Source organism: Schistocerca cancellata, chromosome 4 (assembly GCF_023864275.1).
Source record: "Schistocerca cancellata isolate TAMUIC-IGC-003103 chromosome 4, iqSchCanc2.1, whole genome shotgun sequence".
Classification (NCBI taxonomy): Eukaryota; Metazoa; Arthropoda; class Insecta; order Orthoptera; family Acrididae; genus Schistocerca; species Schistocerca cancellata.
In genome coordinates this window covers 582012132-582027936 of record NC_064629.1, presented here as the reverse complement: position 1 = coordinate 582027936, position 15805 = coordinate 582012132, and positions in this window count along the sequence as shown.

Sequence of the window (15805 nt, the reverse complement as noted above, 5' to 3'; positions counted from 1 at the left end):
GCAAACTGCATGAGCGTCTGTAGAAAGGTCGCAGAACTGATCTCATTAATAAACGGTCACAATGCCCACATAGTACTAGGGACGGAAAATTGCCTGAAACCAGATGTAAACAGTAATGAAATTCTAAACTCATATTGGAATGGATACCGCAGAGGCAGGCTGGACAGTGAAGGGGGAGGCATGTTTATAGCGATAAAAAGTACAACAGTATCGAAGGAAATTGACGGAGATCCGATATGTGAAATAATTTGGGTGAAGGTCACTGTTAAATTAGGGCTCAAACATAGTAATTGGATGTCTCTATAGGCCCCCTGGCTCAGCAGCTGTTGTTGCAGAACACCTGAAGGAAAATTGGGAAAATATTTCGTGTATATTTCCCGACCATGCTAAAGTTTTGGGTGGAGGCTTTAATTTACCGGATATAGACTGGGAGACTCAAACGTTTATAACGGGTGGCAGGAACAAATAACCCAGTGAAATTTTTCTAAGTACATTATCTGAAAACTACCTAGAGCAGTTAAAATGAGAACCGACTCGTGGCGATAACATATTAGACCTTCTGGTGACAAATAGACCCGAACTATTTGAAACAGTTAACGCAAACAGGGAATCAGCGATCATAAAGCGGTTACAGCATCGGTGATTTCAGCCGTAAACAGAAATATTAAAAAAGACAGGAAGATTTTAGTGTTTAGCAAAAATGACAAAAAGCAGATTTCAGAGTAACTGATGGCTCAACACAAAAGTTTTATCTCAAGTACATATAGTTTTGAGCATCAGTGGACAAAGTTCAAAATCATCGTACAATATACATTAGATGACTATGTGCCAAGCAAGATCGTAAGAGATGGAAAAGAGCCACCGTGGTACAACATGCGAGCTAGAAAACTGCTACGGAAGTAAAGGGAAATTCACAGCAAACATAAACACAGCCAAAGCCTTGCAGACAAACAAAAATTACACAAAGCGAAACGTAGTGTGAAGAGGGCTACGCGAGAGGCGTTCAACGAATTCGAAAGTAAAGTTATATGTGCTGACTTGGCATAAAATCCTAAGAAATTTTGGTCTTATGTCAAAGCGGTAGGTGGATCAAAATAAAATGTCCAGACACTCTGTGACCAAAATGGTACTGAAACAGAGGATGACAGACTAAAGGCCGAAATACTAAATGTCTTTTTCCAAAGCTGTTTCACAGAGGAAGACTGCACTGTAGTTCCTTCTCTAGATTGTCGCACAGATGACCAAATGTTAGATATCGAAATAGATGACAGAGGGATAGAAAAACAATTAAAATCGCTCAAAAGAGGAAAGGCCACTGGACCTTATGAGATAACAGTTCGATTTTACACAGAGTACGCGAAGGAACTTGCCCCCCTTCTTGCAGCGGTGTACTGTATGTCTCTAGAAGAGCGTAGCATTCCAAAAGATTGGAAAAGGGCACAGGTCATCCCCGTTTTCAAGAAGGGAAGTCGAACAGATGTACAGGACTATAGGTCTATATCTCTAACGTCGATCAGTTGTAGAAATTTGGAACACGTATTATGTTCGAGTATAATGACTTTTCTGGAGACTAGAAATCTACTCTGTAGGAATCAGCATGGGTTTCGAAAAAGACGATCGTGTGAAACCCAGCTCGCGCTATTCGTCCACGAAACTCAGAGGGCCATAGACACGGGTTCACAGGTAGATGCCGTGTTTCTTGACTTCCGCAAGGCGTTTGATACAGTTCCACTCAGTCGTTTAATGAATAAATTAAGAGCATATGGACTATTAGACCAACTGTGTGATTGGATTGAAGAGTTCCTAGATAACAGAACGCAGCATATCATTCTCAATGGAGAGAAGTCTTTTGAAGTAAGAGTGATTTCAGGTGTGGCGCAGGGGAGTGTCGTAGGACCGTTGCTATTCACAATATATATAAATGACCTTGTTGATAACGTCGGAATTTCACTGAGGCTTTTTGCGGATGATGCTGTGGTATATCGAGAGGTTGTAACAATGGAAAATTGTACGGAAATGCAGGAGGATCTGCAACAAATTGACGCATGGTGGAGGGAATGGCAATTGGATCTCAATGTAGACAAGTGTAATGTGCTGCGAATACATGCAAAGAAAGATCCTTTATCATTTAGCTACAATATAGCAGGTCATCAAGTGGAAGTAGTTAATTCCATAAATTATCTGGGAGTAGGCATTAGGAGTAATTTAAAATGGAATTACCATATAAAATTAATCGTTGGTAAAGCAGATGCCAGACTGAAATTCATTGGAAGAATCCTAAGGAAATGCAGTCCGAAAACAAAGGAAGTAGGTTACAGTGCACTTGTTCGCCCACTGCTTGAATACTGCTCACCGGTGTGGGATCCGTACCAGATAGGGTTGATAGAAGATATAGATAAGATCCAACGGAGAGTAGTACGCTTTGTTACAGGACCATTTAGTAATTGCGAAAGCGATACGAAGATGATAGATAAACTCCAGTGGAAGACTCTGCAAGAGAGACGCTCAGTAGCTCGGTTCAGGCTTTTGTTGAAGTTTCGAGAACATACCTCCCTCCTACGTATATCTCGCGAAGAGACCACGAGGATAAAATCAGAGAGATTAGAGCCCACACAGCGGCATACCGACAATCTTTCTTTCCACGAACAGTACGAGACTGGAATAGAAGGGAGAACCGATAGAGGTACTCAAGGGACCCTCCGCCACACACCGTCACGTGGCTTGCGAGGTATGGATGTAGATGTAGATGTAGATATTCAGTGCTTTAAATCTGCCCGAAAACTGCAGACAATATTCACTACCGCCTATGATTGCACTGCTAATTACTTCTTTACCTCTTTTCATCTTCTTAAAGGGCGTTTCGAAACGATTATATGTATTTCGAACAAGTAGATTGATTAAAATGTAAGGAATATAGCTGTGTCACTTTGGACGCATACAGGGTGTGGTAGATAAGTAATGAGACTCAGTCTAGAAAAACAAATTTATTGATCCAATTTGTACAAAACGTTAATATTCTTCAAAGTACTCGCCTTGGGCGTCGACACAACGTTTCCAGCGCGTTTTCCAAGCTTCATAGGCCCCACTGTAGTCCGTTTGAGTTATCCCAGTTAGTGCCTTCGTGACAGCACGTTGGATGTTCGGAATATCGTCGAAACGATGACGCTTCAGGCATCTTTTGACCTTCAGAAATAGGAAGAAATCAGGAGGACTCAAGTCAGGGCTGTATGGTGGCTGTGGCAAAACTTCAACTCCAATTTGGGTCAAGTAGGAGGTCACAAGGAACGCTGTGTGCGCCGGAGCGTTGTCGTGGTGGAGACGCCAGCGTTGAGCAAGGTCCTGTCGCTTCCGTTTGACGGCTCTGTGCAATCGCTGAAGGACTTCTTTGTAGAATTCGGCATTGACAGTCTTCCCCTGAGGGACAAACTCTTTGTGAATTAACCCCCGCTTGTCAAAAAACACAATCAGCATTGTCTTGATGTGGGACTTTGACATTCTTGCTTTCTTCGGCCGCGAGGATGCCGGTGTGTGCCACTCCGAGCTCTGGGCTTTCGTCTCCGGGTCGTACTGGAATGTCCACGATTCGTCGCCTGTTACTACGTTGTCTAAAAAGTGTGGATTATTTTCCAAATCATTCAACATCTCACGGCAAACGTCCACTCGTTGTTGCTTTTGTTCGGCGGTGAGCACTCGGGGAACCAATTTTGCGCAAACTTTCCTCATCATCAAATCTTGCGTAACAATTTGATGAACCATAAATTGATTCACGGAGACCTCATCGGCGATCATTTTGAGACTTAAACGACGGTCGGAGTCCAGGAGTTCTTTCACTTTGGCCACCGTTTCATCCACACGACTCGTTGAAGGGCGTCCAGATCGTTCCATGTTTTCAACGGATTCCCTCCCGTTTTTAAATTCATTAAACCACCGGAACACTTGAGCTCTTGATAGGGAGTCTTCTTTGTAAGCCTTCGTAATCATAGCAAAAGTTTCCGAAGCAGTTTTGCCCAAGCGAAAGCAAAATTTGATTGCATACCGCTGTTCTATCGAGCGATCCATCTTCAGCGTTTCACAAGTGTCACGGGCACACAAACAACGTAATACGCGAAGCTCGACCCTCACTGCACCAGAGCTCCGACGCGACTGCGAACCGGTTCTATTGTTAGCTCAGATCCCCCACCACGTGACGTACAGGTGGAGACCGCCCTGCGAGCGACTGGGGCGCCACGCGGCGGCCAGTCTAATTACTTATCTACCACACCCTGTATTTACGAATCTCTGAAGTTTAGGTTACAGGCGTTCAATATGATCTCCACCGGTGACACGAACAGTACCACATCGACACTCGACTTCCTCCCACACACCGGGAAGCATTTCCGTCGTCACTGCTGTTCAGCCCCGGATCTACAATATTTCCGAACCGGGGCAAAACCTCCCACTCGAGCATTTGAGATAGGACGTCAAAAGACAACCAAAAAATTGCAAAACTATTTTCATTTTGTAGTGCATATATTTCTGAAGAGTTTGATGTATAAAACGTTCTGCTACATGAAAAATCAAAATGTCGTTGTATAATACTGAAAAAGTTGTTAATACGAATAGTACCCAAGACTAATGTCGTTTCTCGATTTGATTACGTCTGTTTTGTCATTGTCTGCTACATAAAACGAAATAGGCCTTTCTAATATTGCAGCAACTGTATCAGACGCCAAATAAGCGAGACTCTTTTGGCACAAATGGTTATTTTTATCTACCTCATTTACATAAATAACACGCCAGAATGTAATTCACGAAGTACCAATGTCAAATGCCTGCTAGGCCTAGTACAAGCAAAAAGTTTTATGTTAGGAAATAGTTTCACATTTCATTTATATGCTCCAGTTTCTCAAGCATGAGACCGAAAAGTGGTAGTAGTACAATTTTTTTATATAAATTAGGAATCGTCACATTATTCCATATAATTTGTTTGCTGTCCCCATTTCTTCTTCTTCCTCGTTCTCACAATCATTCTTGTCATTACTAATTCTGTAACTATTCCTGCCGTTGTCAAAACTTATTCCCCGGTTAACTTCACTCACACTGTCAGAATCACCGGTTTAGTTATCCCACATTTATTCTCCGGTTAGCCATTGTTATGTGTTCATACAATCCGTTTTCCGTACTATTCCGATATCCTCGGAGTAGTAAGCAACTTAAATCGCCTAGTAAAAGCAAGTCTTCCGGTCAAGATTGTATATCAGTTAGGTTCATTTCAGAGTATGCTGATGCAATAGCTCCATACTTAACAATCATGTACAACCGCTCGCTCGACGAAAGATCCGTACCAAAAGACTGGAAAGTTTTTCAGGTTACATCAATATTCAAGAAGAGCGACAGGCGTAATCCACAAAATTACAGGCACATATCATTAACGTCGATATTCAGTAGGATTTAGGAACATATATTTTGTTCGAACGTTGTGAATTAACTCAGAAAGAACGGTCTACTGGCAGGTAGTCAATACGGATTTAGGAAACATCGTTGTTGTGAAAGACAACTAGCTCTTTACTCACACGAAGTGTTGAGTGCTATCGACAAGGGATTTCAAATTGTTTCCATATTTCTAGACTTCCAGAAGGCATTTGATACCGTACCTCACAAGCGGCTTGAAATCAAACTGAGTGTCTATGAAATATCGTCTCAGTTATGCGACTGGATTCGTGATTTCCTGTCATAGCGGTCACAGTTCGTAGTAATTGACACAAAGTCATCGAGTAAAACAGAAGTGACGTTTGACGTTCCCAAGGTAGTGTTATAGGCATTCTGCTGTTCCTTGTCTATATAAACGATTTAGGAGACAATCTGAGTAGCCGTCTTAGATTGTTTGCAGATGATGCTGTCGTTTATCGTCTAGTAATGTCATTAGAAGATCTACACAAATTGCAAAACGATTTAGAAAAGATATCTGTGTGGTGCGAAAACTGGCAATTTACCCTAAATAATGAAAAGTGTGAGGTCATACATATGGGTGCTACAAGCATTCCGTTAAACTTCGGGTACAGGATAAATCAGTCAAATCTAAAGGCCGTAAATTCAACTAGATACCTAGGAATTTCGGTTACGAATAACTTAAATTGGAAAGAACACATAGAAAATGTCGTGGGGAAGGAGAACGAAAGACTACGTTTTATTGGCAGAACACTTAGAAGATGCAACAGACCTACAGTACTAAAGAGACTGTCTCCACTATGCTTGTCCGTCCTCTCGGAGTACTGCAGCGCTTTTTAGGATCCTTATCAGATAAGATTAACGGAGTAGATCGAGGAAGTTCAAAGAGGGGCAGCACGTTTTGTATTATCGAGAAATAGTGGAGAGAGTGTCACGGATATGATACAGCATTTGGGGTTGACATAATTAAAATACAAGTGTTTCTCGTTGTGGCGGGATCTTCTCGCGAAATTTCAATCATAAACTTTATCCTCCGACTGCAAAAGTGTTTTGTTGACATCGACCTACATAGAGAGAAACAGTCATCATAATAAAATATGGGAAATCAGAGCTCTCGCGGAAAGATGTAGGTGTTCGTTTTTTCTGCGCGCTGTTCGCGCTGTTGTGATATGCAGAGTAGCTATGTAGGTGCAGATGTAGATGTAGATGCTACTCAGGTGACATTCAGTGACTGATACCTATTGCATAATGATTGACCCCAGACTTGGAGCTCACATTCTAGTTACTCTGTGTGACGAACACCGATGTGTTGTACCTTGCCGGAATTTTGGAATCAGACAGTAATTAGGAGGAAAATTTTCTTTGCACAGTTTAAAGGTGCAACTATTCTCAGCTTGCAGGCGAATTTTTGTTGCTTTACTGTTAGTCATTTTGACCTAACAATTGTGGATGTATATTGCCGCACTCCGCCTAACGGTGATATGTATTAACAAAGATGAAAAGTGTAAATGCAAGCTCTGTTGTTACCTTTCGCAACTGTTATATTTTTTTACACACAAACCTACCTAATGCGCTAATGTCACATCTTTAATTTATTTGCTTTTGTGTTTTTATGCTCCGCGTGTTTGCATATGTCCTGTTGCCGGATCTCTGAACATTATTCCCATTTCACTGTTCATTGTTGCAGTGTTTACATCGGGGCTTTCCGTCAGATAGAAAACAATCGTCCACCCATTCGTTGTTATGAACTCTCGTGAGACAGTCATCATTACATAATCTCTTGTCTTTTATGTGTGTTAAACCATGCAGCAGTTACGAAACTGTGAAAAGCCCATGGGCATTGTGCACGTGATTACATTGAGGCTGAAGAGGGACGTGGTGCGAGCTGTTCCGTATCACAGCCATTAAAGAGATCTTCCGAATTTTTCGGTATTATTGAAAGTACTGTGAGACCAGTTTTGAGAGAATATAGAGAAACTCCATGTTTTCTATCACCACAAAAGAGTGCTGGCAGGCGACAGATTCACAGGAAGTCATAAGAAGAGAAAACCTACGACTTCTATGTAGAAAAGTAGTTTCCAACTGTAGCAGCCGTATTGGAAAAGTTGAAGACTGAAGTGGAAGACTTTCCTGATATAAGTGAAATAACTTACTGGTGTGCTGTTCGGAAGTTGGGCTTTATATACAAAAAGTTTAAAAAAACTGTACTGGTGAAAAATAACGGGATAGCGGGAAAATGATAAGAGTTCTTGCGGAAAATAAGACACTTGCTAAACTGTGTTGTGCAAATAATTCCAGAAAGTTTAGATGGCAGAAATAAAAAATTCCTTACGGATCTACAGTCTGGAACCGCGCGACCGTTACGGTCGCAGGTTCGAATTCTGCCTCGGCATGGATGTGTGTGATGTCCTTAGGTTAGTTAGGTTTAAGTAGTTCTAAGTTCTAGGGGACTAATGACCACAACAGTTAAGTCCCATAGTCCTCAGAGCCATTTGAACCATTTGAGCCTTAAGGATCAGGAAATGTGTACGATTATCACAGAGGAAGTGTTCAAGAGTGGAATGGCTGGAATGGAGGAATTCAAACGGGGTCCAGTTCTGGAAAAGGACTGCAATGTGCCTCACTGGGGACTAAGATGGGTTCGTGCAAAATGCTGACTTGTGTTTTATTGGGCAAAAAGAAGGTGCAGATAATCATTCTAAGATGAATGACAGCGCTACTAAAAGTGGTTCAGGTGTGCTATCGAAGATTTATCAAACAGATCTGCGAGTCAGATGAGGCTCCATATCGCACGATGAAATCCATCTTTGAAATGTAAAAAGGATTCTATTATTGCATGGTTGGAAAGAAATAACGTAGAGCTTCCGCTTAATGACACACCATATGAGAAATTTACTAAAGTAGGCCTACTAAAACACGCCCGACCGCACTCCAGGTCACAAAAATACCTTTAGAAAAGTGTATTGTGCTCAGTGGACAAGGAAATTAAATTCCTGTATTAAACTCCTGTGGTTGCCTGTGACGCCTTGCTAATTCAACGCCATTGAACTTACTTGGGCCTAGATCAATAACGAAGGAGACCAAGAATTTCAACATGAATCATACTTTACAGTTACGTTGCTTCGCGGTGGAAAGTGTTCTCCGAAGTGTCTGGAGGAATTCATTGACTCATCAGGCACAGGAATTTGAAAACAGTTACGCACATAGAGACCAGTGTCTTGAGGTAGCAATCGAACCATTGGTGATCGAAGTACGTGACTCCAATGGCAGCTGCCGGAGCTCAACCGGCAGCGAAAGCGATTAAGATAGCTTTTATTTCATTCATTATTCTTTCCTGCAAAATTTATTAGAGGTACTCGATTTTGCATTAATGTTAAAATGTGCGATACATTTCACTGATCATTTATTGAGAGTTGCTTGGGTATCGAGCGTTCACTTCAAATTTCTCATATTATTGCCCTCTGCTAGCAACGCCAACTGAATGAACAGGCCCACCACGACAGTGGCGGTGCACTCGTATGACAATTACGCTGCACCACAGCGTCGCCTACAGGATATTCAAAAGTTCCCGGTGCAAACTTCTAGAAAGGAATGAGTACATAATATTTTGAATAGGATTCCATGTCCGGAAACGTACCGTTTCCGTTCTCCAACACTTTCAATCCACATGTTTAACTCATCCACTTCTGCTTGAGAAATTGAAATAGGCGTGACACAGTACAATTATTAAGTAACAATTGGAAAGGAAGGATAACGAAACATCCATTTACCACTTAAGCACATTTGTCTGCATTAACAGCCGGCCGCTGTGACCGAGCGCTTCTAGGCGCTTCAGTCCGGAACCACGCGGCTGCTACGGTCGCAGGTTCGAATCCTGCCTGGGGCATGGATGTGTGTGATGTCCTTAGGTTAGGTTTAAGTAGTTCTAAGTCTAGGAGACTGATGACCTCAGATGTTAAGTCCCATAGTGCTTAGAGACATTTGAACCATTTTTTGCATTACCACTTCAACATCACGTGTTTACATTATTCCAAAACAAAACAGAGCCCAGCAGACAACACGTACAGGACAGTACTGATGCATTAACAACAGCGGCTCGATGTGGTGACCATCAGTGTTGTTACAGACATACACTCCTGGAAATTGAAATAAGAACACCGTGAATTCATTGTCCCAGGAAGGGGAAACTTTATTGACACATTCCTGGGGTCAGATACATCACATGATCACACTGACAGAACCACAGGCACATAGACACAGGCAACAGAGCATGCACAATGTCGGCACTAGTACAGTGTATATCCACCTTTCGCAGCAATGCAGGCTGCTATTCTCCCATGGAGACGATCGTAGAGATGCTGGATGTAGTCCTGTGGAACGGCTTGCCATGCCATTTCCACCTGGCGCCTCAGTTGGACCAGCGTTCGTGCTGGACGTGCAGACCGCGTGAGACGACGCTTCATCCAGTCCCAAACATGCTCAATGGGGGACAGATCCGGAGATCTTGCTGGCCAGGGTAGTTGACTTACACCTTCTAGAGCACAGTGGGTGGCACGGGATACATGCAGACGTGCATTGTCCTGTTGGAACAGCAAGTTCCCTTGCCGGTCTAGGAATGGTAGAACGATGGGTTCGATGACGGTTTGGATGTACCGTGCACTATTCAGTGTCCCCTCGACGATCACCAGTGGTGTACGGCCAGTGTAGGAGATCGCTCCCCACACCATGATGCCGGGTGTTGGCCCTGTGTGCCTCGGTCGTATGCAGTCCTGATTGTGGCGCTCACCTGCACGGCGCCAAACACGCATACGACCATCATTGGCACCAAGGCAGAAGCGACTCTCATCGCTGAAGACGACACGTCTCCATTCGTCCCTCCATTCACGCCTGTCGCGACACCACTGGAGGCGGGCTGCACGATGTTGGGGCGTGAGCGGAAGACGGCCTAATGGTGTGCGGGGCCGTAGCCCAGCTTCATGGAGACGGTTGCGAATGGTCCTCGCCGATACCCCAGGAGCAACAGTGTCCCTAATTTGCTGGGAAGTGGCGGTGCGGTCCCCTACGGCACTGCGTAGGATCCTACGGTCTTGGCGTGCATCCGTGCGTCGCTGCAGTCCGGTTCCAGGTCGACGGGCACGTGCACCTTCCGCCGGCCACTGGCGACAACATCGATGTACTGTGGAGACCTCACGCCCCACGTGTTGAGCAATTCGGCGGTACGTCCACCCGGCCTCCCGCATGCCCACTATACGCCCTCGCTGAAAGTCCGTCAACTGCACATACGGTTCACGTCCACGCTGTCGCGGCATGCTACCAGTGTTAAAGACTGCGATGGAGCTCCGTATGCCACGGCAAACTGGCTGACACTGACGGCGGCGGTGCACAAATGCTGCGCAGCTAGCGCCATTCGACGGCCAACACCGCGGTTCCTGGTGTGTCCGCTGTGCCGTGCGTGTGATCATTGCTTGTACAGCCCTCTCGCTGTGTCCGGAGCAAGTATGGTGGGTCTGACACACCGGTGTCAATGTGTTCTTTTTTCCATTTCCAGGAGTGTAGTAACTACGAAGCATGTTCTGGTGCACACTCTTCATCCCACCTGGTGTCTCTTCAATTTCTAGTTCCGCGGCTATGCCAGCATATCTTCCTCTGTCTCTACAGGAGTATCCTAAATTAAACTTTGCATACGACGTAGTACACGTCATCTTGTCTACCCTATTCCATATCACGACAAGCAACTCAGACCTCTCTCTTTCCCTCAGCGGACGTGGACGCGTTACACATCTGAACTGAACCTGTCAAAGAACGGAAACGGTACATCTCCGAAGATGGGTTCCTTTTCAAAATACGCTGAAGAGCCAAAGAAACTGCTATACCTGCCTAATGTCGCGAACGCGCAGAAGTGCGGCAGTACAAAGTGATATGGACTCGACTAATGTCTGAAGTAGTGCTGGAGAGAATTGACGCCATGAATCCTGCAGGGCTGTCCATAAATCCGTTAAGAGTACTAGGTGGTGGAGACCTCTTCTGAACAGCACGTTGCAAGGCATCCCAGATATGCTCAATAATGTTCACGTCTGGGTAGGTTGGTGGTCAACGGAAGTGTTTAAACTCAGAAGTGTGTTCCTGGAATCACCCTGTAGCAATTCTGGACGTGTGGGGTGTCGCATTGTTCTGCTGGAATTGTCCAAGTCCATCGGAATGGACATGAATGGATGCAGGTGATCAGACAGGATGCTTACGTACGTGTCAGCTGTCAGATTCGTAGCTAGACGTATTAGGTGTCCTACATCACTCCAACTGCATACGCCCCACACCATAACAGAGCCTCCACCAGCTTGAACAGTCGCCTTCTGACATGCACGGTCTATGGATCCATGAGGTTGTCTCCATACCCGTACACGTCCATCCACTCGACACAATTTGAAACGAGACTCGTCCGACCAGGCGACGCTTCCAGTCATCAACAGTCCAATGTCGGTGTTGACGGGCCCAGACGGGGCGAAAAGCTTTGTGTCGTGCAGTCATTAAGGATACACGAGTGGGTCTTCGGCACCGAAAGCCCATTTCGGTGATGTTTCGTCGAATGGCTTGCAAGATGATACTTGTTGATGGCCCAGCATTGAAATCTGCAGCAATTTGTGGAAGGGTTGCACTTCTGTCACGTTGAACATTTCTCTTCAGTCGTCGTTGGTCCCGTTCTTGCGGTACACTCGTTAAATGGTCGCACGGGAAAATCCACACTTCATCGCTACGTCGGAGGTGCAGTGTCCCATCGCTCGAGCGCCGACTATAACACGACGTTCAAACTCACTTAAATCTTGATAACCTGCGATTGCAGCAGCAGTAACCAATCAACAACTGCGCCAGACACTTGTTGTCACATATAGGCGTTGCCGGCCGCAGCACCGTATTCAGCCTGTTTACATATGTCTGTATTTGAATACGCATGTCTATACCAGTTTCTTTGACGCTTCAGTTTATTGTTTAATCACTCCGCTCTACAAGTATCACAAGTTTGTAACGGGATTTCCGAACATACTGTATATTGCAGCTACTGACGGAATTGCTTTACGAACTCTTAACTGGCAAACACGGGGTGTATTCATTAGTATTACATACGATGTAACCAACAAAAGCTCAAGTTATATACCGATGCTTTCTCCTCCGCGGTAACTACAACGATAAGCTCAATCTCAGCGTCTTTCATTTAACTTCATAGCGCTGAAACGGCTAATCAGAAAATAACGAAACTCCTCCTGCAAGTAGAACATGGTTGTATCTTTAAACTGAGTAAAGGAAATTCGTCTCGTAATTACGGTATGACTTCTATGACTACTCAAAGCTGACACTTGCCAAAAATGCTCGCAAAAGCACGCTTTCACGTAAATATTACCACGTATGTCGCTCCCATTTCAAATACGTTCGCAGCCACTGAGCTTTCCTGTCTGGCCAATTCTACTGTTCTAATTCTCTACTGGCGACACAACGCAATACTCCCAGCCTCCCTTTATAGTTTCGAATCCGCGACTCGTGACATCTAGCGAGCTATTCCGCTTTACGTAGGTTCGCTGGTTGATTCGGGGAAGAGGACCAAACAGCAAGGTCAACAGTCCCACCAGACTACGGAAGGACAGGGAAGGAAGTCAGCCGTACTTTTCGCAGGAACTATCCTGACATTTAAATGAAGCGACTTAGGAAAATCAAATGTGTGTTAAATTTTATGGGACTTAACTGCTAAGGTCATCAGTCCCTAAGCTTACACACTACTTAACCTAAATTAACCTGTGGACAAACACACACACCCATGCCCGAGGGAGGACTCGAACCTCCGCCGGGATCAGCCGCACAGTCCATGACTGCAGCGCCTTAAACCGCTCAGCTAATCCCGCGCGGCCGAAGCGATTTAGGAAAAACACGGAAAATTTAAATCAGGATGGCCGGACTGGTGTTTGAACACTTATCCTCCCGGATGCTAGTGCAGTGTGCTAACCACTACGCCACCTCGATCGATGATTACGTAGGAAGTGTCTGGATACTTTTGACCGGGTAATGTACTTGTAGCTGGGCCAGAACTATTGTTAAATTTATTCGGATTGCCTTTTACGATTAACAAGTATCTGTATCACAAACTGGAATAAAATTTTTGAACCACTACCTATTTAGACTGTGTATGCACAGGAACTGATCAAGGTGTCCCTGCTTTTGTTGAGGGAAGAGTAAGGTGTAAATAATCTTCCAGGTCTTTTTTATTTGTTTATTTATATGCAACATGCGCCAGTACAATATTTGTCATACTACATGTGTGTATTGTGTATGTGTGTGTGTGTGTGTGTGTGTGTGTGTGTGTGTGTGTGTGTGTGTGGAGTGTAGTGTAATGTTTGTGTTGAATGATGATGAAAGAAGGGAGAGGGTGAAACCCGGTGCAGCTCGTAGGCTATTCCTCGTGAAAAGCACCAAGGGGACCGTCAAGCTTAACGTCTCCATCCGACGGACCGACCACCATCAATTGTGTCACATGCCCTCACTTGATGAGACACTGCGGAGGGGTTTGGTATTAAAACCATGACATTGGCGCGAAGTCTGGTGATCAGAAACTATAAGTTGCCATCTCTCATTCCCTTGCCGACCAAATACGGGCAGTGAAAATTTTATTCTGCCAAAAGCATTCGAACCGCCTCATCCGCGGGTCGAGCGCCAGCGCACAAATGTGCGTTACCGATCCCGACCACGGAGTCGGATTTTTCCACGCCTTTCTCTTCTTTCGAATTATCCGCATACAGAACTCGCCGTTTGAGACGCTAGCGTGTACAAACGGTCTCCAAATTACGGAGCCTCTGAGACTGCGACGCTAGCATATGCTACGTCAGGGCTCCACAACATACGATTCGGGAGGACGACGGTTCAATCCCGTCTCCGGCCATCCTGATTTAGGTTTTCCGTGATTTCCCTAAATCGCTTCTGGCAAATGCCGGGATGGTTTCTTTGAAAGGGCACGGCCGATTTCCTTCCCCATCCTTCGCTCACCCGAGCTTGCGCTCCGTCTCTAATGACCTCGTTGTCGACGGGACGTTAAACACTTATCTCCTCCTCCTCCACAACATACGTGCTCGCGGAGCAAGCTGTGAGCAGCAAGGCGCGAGCACGGAGCAGCGCGAGCACGCTACCCCCACTACCGGACCAGAGCGGAGAGTGGGGAGAGTCACGTGGGGCACACAACAGCTGCCGCCAGTCAATGTAAATCCGCGGCCACCTGCAGGGATATCATTCACGAATTATTACTGCCACAAATGAAACAAATAAAGGAGAATGTACACGTGCCACATAATTTTATTAGCTTAGTGTATGCCTCTATATTCGTATTAATTTGTGAACTGTTACACAATAAAAGGTGTCACTGAAGTGTGGGATTCTCGGTTATCTTGTACTTTTTGCCCTTTACAACTGCGTCTAATGTTCGAAGTAATTGTTCTTGTGCATTGTAGGCGCAGCGTGCAGTTTAAATTTCGATCAGACAATGTGTTCCTCAGGCGCGACTTGTTACATTTCATTGCAGAGAACAGTTGTTCACAAACATACGTGGAACCAAACATTGATATTATTGTAGCCGCCAGTTCGTGCAAACGAGGAAATCTATCCTGAGGGAAGTGTCTGTAGAATTCCAAAACGTTTTTCTTGTTCTGAAATTTGTCTCTGTATTCTCTGTCACACTGCAGGTCAATAATTTCTAGTTGCAGCTCAGGGCGAATCTCTTCAATATTCGCTGAATATGGAGAGGAGAACAGATCAAAATCACTGTCTAGTGCTGTCAGATCTTGAAAGCGTTGATCAAATTCTTCCTTAAGGGCAACTAAACTATGTGAATAACGTTCACAGTCTTTGTGAACATCTTGATGATGATGATGGTTGGTTTGTGGGGCGCTCAACTGCATGGTTATCAGCGCCCGTACAATTACCCAATCTTTGCTCAGTCCAATTTCGCCACTTTCCTGGATGATGATGAAATGATGAGGACAACACAAACACCCAGTCATCTCGAGGCAGGTGAAAATCCCTGACCCCGCCGGGAATCGAACCCGGGACCCCGTGCTCGGGAAGCGAGAACGCTACCGCGAGACCACGAGCGGCGGACTTGTGAACATCTTGCATGGGTGATAATTTAGGAAAATGAGCTAGATTTCCTGTTTCCAGCTGACTTACCCAAAGTGTCAATTTCATTTTAAAAGCTCGTATTCGATCTATAAAATGAGTAATTAGCAGATCTTTACCTTGTAGTGAAATGTTCAAAGCATTCAGATGGCTAGTTAAATCTGCTAAGAAAGCGAGATCACATTTCCATGAAGGCTATTTCAATTCAGGAACACACATGTCATTTATTTCC